Raw genomic sequence first — 8,180 nt, 5'->3', positions numbered from 1 at the left:
TCAGAGAAAGAAGTCATGCCAGACAAATCTTATCTCATTCTGTGATAAAATGACCATCTTGTTAGATGAAGGGAATGCTGTGGATGCAGTAGATCTTGATTTCAGTAAGGCCTTTGACAAGGTTTCCCATGACATTCTTGCAAACAAGCTTGTAAAATGTGGGCTAGACAAGGCAACTGTTACATGGATCTGTAATTGGTTGACCGGCCGAACCCAAAGGGTGCTCAACAATGGCTCCTTTTCATCCTGGAGAGAAGTGACCAGTGGGGTGTCCAGTGGGGTTCTGTCCTGGGCCCAGTGCTATTCAACATTTTTTTCAATGAACTGGATGTAGGAATAGAAGGCATACTTATCAAATTTGCAGATGATACCAAATTAGGAATAGCAGCAAAAATCCCAGAGGACAGGGTCAAGATTCAAAATGACCTGAATAGCCTTGAAAGCTGGGTCAAATCTAACAAAATGAACTTCAACAGGGAGAAATGTAAAGGTACTGCACTTAGGGCAGGAAAATAAGATGCACAGATATAGGATCATGGGGGACACCTGGCTTAAGGAGACAACATGTGAAAGGGATGTAGGAGTCCTAGTAAACCACACGTTGAACATGAGTGAACAGCAGCTAAAAAGGCCAATGTGATTTTAGGCTGCATCAATAGAAGTCTAGCAATAGTGCCACTGTATTCTGCTTTGGTCAGGCCCCACCTGGAATAATGCTGTGTCCAGTTCTGGGCAAAACAATACAAAAAGGACATTGAGAAACTGGAGCCATGTGTCCAAAGGAGAGCGACTAAAATGGTGCAGGGCCTGGAAACCATGGAGCCCTATGAGGAAAGACTTAGGGAACTAGGCAGGTTTAGCCTGGGGCTGCTCCAGAGAATAGGACCCAATGGAGTCATGGATGGAAGCTCCAGGAAAAGATATTCCACCTCAACATTTGGAGGAACCTTTTGAGGTTAAGAGCTGTTTGACAAAGTAATAGAGTGTGGTGGAGTCTCCTTTGGAGGCTGTTTTCAAACAGAGGCTGGATGGCCATCTGTCACAGGTGTGTTTTGATTGTGAGTTCCTGCATGGCAGAAGGGGAGTTGGACTGGGTGGCCCCTGAGGTCTCTTCCGACTCTGATTCTAGGATCCTCAAGGCTGCCTGAATGTAAGGTCTTTACTGGCCAACACCCACAAAATAGGCACTGGCCAGATTCCACAAGGTGCAGTTTTGAATACTGCAATTTCAGGAGGACACTGAGAAACTGGAATATGCTCAGAGAAGAATGCAAAGGCTATGATGGGCCTGAAGAAAATCAGGGCACAGGGTTGTGAAAGGAGAGAGTATTTGGGTCTATTTAGATGGGTTAAAGACCTTCTGGGACTGTCTGCCGCCCAGGGACCGCAGCCCTGAAGCGAACCAAGCGCTCCCCTTGCCTCCTGCCCTTCCTTCGCACATCCACCCCAGTGGCACAAGGCCGAGCGCAGAGGCCAAAGCTAACACCCGCTGTGCACAGAGTGGCCCGCCACAGGCACAGGGGGCTGCCCCATTGCAGGCTGCCCTGGCTGGGTGGGAAAGAGTTGCACCCTTCCAGACATGTCACACCGAGGCGTCTGCTGAGCCTCTCAAACAGGAAGTGAAAGCAGGAGGCCCATGCACAGAGTGCTCTCTCCAGCATCCTTTGCGCTGGGGCTAGAAAACCCATGTCCAGAAAGGGTGGGCCTGGGAATCCTTCCTGCCAGGGACCTGGAGAATGCACCAGGCAGGGCAGCCTGCACCCAACCCCTGGCTTTGCAAGGCAGCTGGCATTGCCCCACACCTGCCCAAAAGGGTCTCTGCCTCTGCCTGGGGCCCCTGCAGAGTGCACCTGCCCCCATGCGACCCCCTGGCCCCAGAGACAATGTGCCCCACTCTCCCAGGACCCCCTCCCACTATGCAAATGCACATCTGAGGACAGCTCCAGACACTCCAGTCCAGCGCAACCCGTGTCAGCAACCAGGACAATGGCCATCCTGTCCCCTCCCAAACTGGCAACAGAGAGAGCGGACCTCCCAAAGAACAATGAGGGCACTGTGTCCTTGGGCTGCTGAGGGCCGGATCCAGCCCTCTCCTCCTCTCTCAGAGTAAGCTCCTCAGAGTAAGCCAAAACAGCTCCAGTGAGCCAGGGCCGGCAGAGCAAGAGCAACAGCAAGTGCATTTCTATACCGCGTATCAGTGCACTTAAGCACTCCCTAAGCAGTTTGCAACTGTAAGCATCGCATTGCCCCCAACAGGCTGAGTCGGCCCTGAGCCCCTGCAAGAGCCCTGGCTGGGACTGAACTCACAACCATGTGGTTTGTGAGTGAGGGGCCACAGCACTTACCTTTGAACCACTGTGTCCCCAGGGCTCTTGCAGTGGTCATTCTCTTGTGGCCCCAAGGCTGGCTTTGCTCTCCAAGGGCCCACTTGCCCTAAATGGGGGGAAGCAGGAGGGGCAAATAACAGAAGTGGCTAATGGCACCTCCCAGGCCTTGGGAGGCTAAACATCTAAAGGGTGTGGGGATGTATATAAACATAGCAAATTGATCAGGAGCACCCCCCCCCCGGCAGACAAAAGGGCAATGCTGTTCCTCAGTTGGAGCAAAAAATCATGACCGTTTCCTCCAAACTTTTATGGGGCTGGGTTACGGGGGCGGGCCACTCGGTGAGAGGGAAAATGGGATCTTCCACTGCTATACTGGGGCGCAGCAAGGCAAACATGCTGGATGGTGACCTCCCTAGTGGCTGCAGGGGCTCCCAAAAACCCTTCCCCCAGACAGGATATTGGGGGAGGGGGCAGAAAATTGAGGCCAAACCATCTACACTGATGGAAACAGCTCACCAGGAACCGACCAGGTGCCTCTCTTTGCCAGAGTTAAAATGATAGGACCATAGAGTTGGAAGAGACCCCAAGAATGGCCATCCACTCCAACCCTTCTGCCATGCAGGAACTCTCAATCCCCAACAGATGATGGCCATCCAGCCTCTGCTTAAAGACCTCCAAGGAATCATAGAATCATAAGAGTTGGAAGAGACCAGTCCAACCCCTTTATCCTGCCATGCAGGAAATCACAACCAAAGCATTCCCAGCCTCTCTTTAAAGACCTCCAAGGAAGGAGACCCTCTTCCACTGTCAAATAGCTCTTCCTGCCAGGAAGCTCTTCCTAATACTTATGGGTTTATGTATGCGTTTTCCTGGAGCTTGCATCCATGGCTCCATTGGGTCCTATTCTCTGGAGCAGCAGAAAACAGGCTTCCTCCCTCCTCCTCAATATGACACCCTTCAAGCTCTCATGTCATCTCTTAACCTTCTCTTCTCCAGCTTCACCATTTGAGCCTCCCTCCTTTGGACACATGGCTCCAGTTTCTCAATGTCCTATTAGAATAGAGTGGCCCTGTGCCTCTACTGATGCAGCCTAATATCGCATTGGCCCTTTTAGCTGCCGCGTCGCATGGTTGGCTCATGTTCCGCTTGTGCTCTACTTGGATCCTAGATCCCTTTCATACATATAAGCCATCCATATCCAGCCAGGTGTCCCCCATCATCCCATCTCTGTGCCGTTTATTTTCCCTCCCTAAGTGCAGCACCTGACATTTCTCCCTGTCGAAGCTCCTTCTGTTAGCTTTGGCCCAGCTTCCCGGTCCTTCTGACCCTGTCCTCTGGGCTATTAGTGCCCCTGGAGACGCTCCCAGGAGCAGCCCTGGCCCAGTTCAATGCCAGGGCTTTGAGGGATGGAGAAGAGGACTCCCTTCAGGGCTGCCAGAGAAAGTCCAGAGCCGATGGCTTTGAGCTAGAGCAAGAGCAGCTGGGCAGAGAGGCTGGCCGTGGTCTCCGTCCTTGGCCCGCCTTCTCCCTCTTGGGCAGCAGCAGCCTCAGGCCGTCAGCCTGGCTCTGGCTTCCTCTGCCGCAGCCAAGGGCCGCCATCTCTCAGGCGCCCTCCTCGGCCGGGGCCACTTCGGGGCAGCCACAAAGACCCAGAGAGAAAGCCCAGCCCTGGCAGCCTGAGTCCGGGAGGTTGTCGCTGAAGACCAGGCGGCAGAGGCCTCCGACCCCTGGGAAGGCTCCAGGAGGGCCAAGCGGAGGAGAGCCCCGCAAGGGCCAATGGCCTCAGGGCAGCGAGGGGAGCCCCGGCCACGGCCCTCTCTCTCGGCGGGGCGCGGACGGGGCTCCCGCGGGCCTGCTGGGGCCTTCCCGGCCGGGCCTCTTCCGTCCCGGGCCCCTGGACCTCCCTCCTCCTCCTCCTCCTCCAGCCCCGAGGGAGGCCCTGCTGCTCCCGGCCAAGAGGCGGGGGACGGAGAGGGAGCGGAGGCCGCGCGCTCCTCCCTGCCCGCCTGCCTCCCCCGCCAGGACTCACCGGGGCGCTTCCCCGGGGCGAAGGCCACCACCACGAAGTAGTCGGCGAGGCGGGCCATGCCCAAAGCGGGCGAGGCGGAGGCCAAGGTTTCTGCTCCTCCTGCTCTTCCTCCGGTTTCCCGCCGGCGGCGCTCCGTCTCATGGCCGCCCGGCCGCCGCCGCTACCTCCCTGCCCGCCTCCGCCTTTTCGGCCGCCGTCGCCAGCGCCATCTTGCCCGGGCGGACAGGCCCAGCCCCGGCCCGGACGCTCAGGCGCAGGCGCGCAGCCGGGGCAGCCAATCGGCGCCGGCTCCTGGGCCGGGGAGCGCTCCCATTGGCCCTCGCCCAGCAGAAGGGCCGCCTCCCTCCGCTTCTCCCGCGGACTCCGGAAGTCGGGGGTGAGGCCTCTTCTCCCGCCCGGTCCCCGCCCACCGCCTACGTCACCCGGCCGGAAGCGGGCGAGGGGAGTATTTGGGGCGGGGCTCCCTCTCGGCCCCTCCTCCCACCCTGAAGCGCGTGACGTCACGCGAGGGCGCGCGGAGGCTCCGCCGTCAGAGGCTTGGCGCTGCGCTGCCGCCGCCTTCCTTAGCCGAAGGCAGCGCCGAGAGAAGGAGGAGGAGGAGGAGGCCGGTCCTTGGGAGGTGGCTAGCCTCCGGTCCAGGGCCGCAGCCGATGTCACCCCTCTCGCCCCCGGGCCCTTCCTCCTCCCTCCCTTCCCTCCTTCGGCCGCTCTCTCCGGAGCAACAACGGCGTAGACGCCGAGCGAAATGTGGGGCAGGCGGTGCGGAACCCAAAGGACGCTCCGCCGTTGCTCCTCTTCCTGCTGGAGAGAAGTGGCCGGCGGTGGGGCATCCAGCGGGGTCTGTCCTGGGCCCGGTCGGCTATTCGGCCTCTCTAGCTAGGACTGGGAGGAAGGGCCTCTTCCAACTCTATGATTCTATGAATTAGGAGGAAGAGCTAATGGGCCAAAGTCCTGCCCTGAGGACGGAGAAATGGGATGCACAGAACGGGGGAGCCCTGGCTGAAGGAGAGGCCGGTTCGTGTGGAAGGGATCTGGGAGTCCGAGTGGAGCACAAGGTGAACATGAGGCAAGAGGGTGACGCTGCTGCAGCTAACAAGGCCGAGGCGATTCTAGGCTGCGTTCATAGAAGTCTAGCATCTAGATCAAGGGAAGTCACAGTGGCCTGTTACAGACGGCCAAAATAAAGCTGCTTCGGGTCTCTTTGGAGGGATGCTGCTGTTTAAATGATGCATGCATCCCAAGAATCCGGAAGCTGCACCAAAGCTGCCCTCCAGGGCTTAGGAACGGAGTGTGGCTTTGGCGCGACCTCCGGACTCATTGAAATAGCATCCCTCCAAAGAGACCCGAAGCAGCTTTATTTTGGCCGTCTGGAACAGGCCAGTGCCTCTCTATCCCGCCTGGAATAGGACTGTCTCCAGTTCCGGGCCCCACAATTCAAACAGGACGTTGAGAAACCGGAGCCATGTGTCCAAAGGAGGCCTCTGAGGAGAGGCGATTCGGGGTCTGCCTCGTCGTCGTCCGTGGCCTAGAAGAGCTCCTTCCTGACGCCTTGCCAGCCGCTGCTTCTCTGAAGGTCAGGGAGAAGCCTTTGCCTTGGCATGCAGCATAGTGTCCCGAGAGAACCGCCGGGGAGGTTCGTCCTGGAGAAGCGGAGGCTAAGAGGGGAGATGAGAAGGGGCCTCCCATCGAGGAGGGAGCTTGTTTTCTGCTGCTCCAGAGAACAGCACAATGGAGCAATGGATGTAAGCCCCAGGGAAAGGGAGTCCAGCTTCTGGAAGGAGGAGGAGAGGCTGGAGGCTGGTCCGCGGCAGGAGTGCTCCGAGCGGGAGTCCCTGGGGGGCTCCGGGCCCTCCTTCCTGCCTTGAGGGGGGCCAGGCAGCAGGCCCTAGTTCTCAAGCTCTCCTTTGCAAAAGGCGCCATGCTCGCGGCACCAGGCGGCTTCCTTCCGGCGCAGGAAGTGACGCTCCCTGAGGCCTCGCCGTGCCCCGCCCTCGCGCGCCGGAAGTGCGTCACCGCCGCTGCCCCGGGCGGGAGTTTCAAAGCGAGGAGGAGGAGGCGCCTCCGTCCGTCGGGCTCCCTCCCCTTCGCCTGCCTCGGGCGCCTCTGGTCCTGGCCAGGCCCCTTCCTCCTCCTCCTTCCGGGCGAATGGAGCGCTGCGAGGGACGCCCTCCGAGGTGAGTCCCTCCGAAGGAAGGAAGGAAGGGGGGCGGCCGGGTCCCTCCGGCCCGAGGCTCAAGCGGCCATCTCTCCCTTCCTTCCGCAGGAGCCCGGTCTCTCCGGACGGCGGCGACAAGGAAGAGGACGCGGCCTTCGAGCGCTGTGAGTGGAAGGCGCAGGCGGGGGCCGGGGAAGGAGAAGGGGAGCCCGGCGGCTCCTCCCCGCTGACCCTTCCCTTCCTCCTCCCTCCCTTCCTCCCTCCCAGTTTTGACCAGGATGAAGACCCCGCGCTCGGTCTCTGCCAGGAGGACCCCCTCCTGCTCCGGCTCCGGCTCCTGGTCCAGGTGGGCGCTTGGCAGGGGACCGGGAAAGAGCCAAGCCCGGGAGGCTGGGAAGAGGCCCGAGGCGGGGCCTGGGAGGCCATCTGGCCAGGGCTGCTCCTGGGACGCCGGCCCTTGCGAGTGCGAGTCCAGGCAGGGCTCCAGGGCTGCTGGCTCAGCCTCGGGGCAATTGGCTGAAGCCATCCCTCGGGCCTTTGAGCAAAGCCCAGGAGGCCTTCTCGGCTGGGGCCTTTCCCTCGGGGCCTCCAGAGGACAGTCCTGGCCCTGGCGGCTCCTGGGCGCCCCTTTGGCCCTGGCAGCCTCTGACCTGCTCCATGTCTGCTTCCTCTTCCAGGGCAAAGGACTCCAAGGAGGATTTCCTGAGTTACCTGGCAAGCAAGTATGGATCTGCCAAAAGAGGCAAGCGGCCCTAGGGCCTCCCTCCCTCGGTGGGGCTGCGGGGGTCAGCCAGCCCCGGCCTCCCCTTCCTCTGCCCAGGAGACCTCCTCCTCCCGCTGCTCCTGGCCTGGGGAGGAGGGCTGGGCCCAGTGGCCTGCAGGAAGGCTGCCCCTGCCCTTGCCAGGCTCCTGGGAGTGGCCTTTCCTTCTGGCTCCCTGGCGCATCCTGGGTCATGCTGAGTAGCGCACTTCTGGCTGCCCTGGACTGACGGCGCCATTCGGGGGCCTTGCCTGGAGCCCTGCCAGAGGCCCAGATCCCTTCTGTAGTCCCCTTACAGCCACATGCGGCACAGGATCCGAGAAGCCCTTCCTTAACCCTATGGTTCTGGGGGGGGGGGCATTGCGCGGTGTGGCTGTCTGCTGAATGCTGGTCTGTGGAACCAGGCCTCTGTGTCTCTGAGGCGCTGTCGCCTTCTCCCAGTAAATCTCTCGGGCGCCCTAAATGCAGATCCATGCTTTGATCCCCAGGAAGCAGTTTGGGAATTATAGTTTCCTCTGGGCATTTCTGGCTGTGTTCTGGAAGAATGCATTCCTGATGCTTTGCCTGGGACTGTGGCTGGCATCTTCAGAGGGTGGTTGCCTGGAAGCGTCTGGCGTACATAGACCTGTGGGGCCCTTGTTTGTGAGGAAGTGGTTTACATGTTAACGAAAACACCGAAACTCTGGACCATGCCAATGAGGGCTGGGTCTGGAGCCACAGGGGGACTGCTGACATCCACAACTTCAACAGGAATGAAGGGACCCTTAAAGTGAGCAAAGTTTGGCTACTGTCCTGAGAAACAGCAAAATCAAGACTCAAGGCAAGCGGGGGTTTCCTCGCAGACAATGACAATAGATTACCAATTATTATTATTAATATTACCAATTAAAGGGACACAAAGCCCCTTTG

The sequence above is a fragment of the Sceloporus undulatus genome, chromosome 5 (assembly GCF_019175285.1).
Source record: "Sceloporus undulatus isolate JIND9_A2432 ecotype Alabama chromosome 5, SceUnd_v1.1, whole genome shotgun sequence".
Taxonomy (NCBI): domain Eukaryota; kingdom Metazoa; phylum Chordata; class Lepidosauria; order Squamata; family Phrynosomatidae; genus Sceloporus; species Sceloporus undulatus.
The sequence above is the reverse complement of the archived record's forward strand: the minus strand, read 5'-3'. Positions refer to the sequence as shown.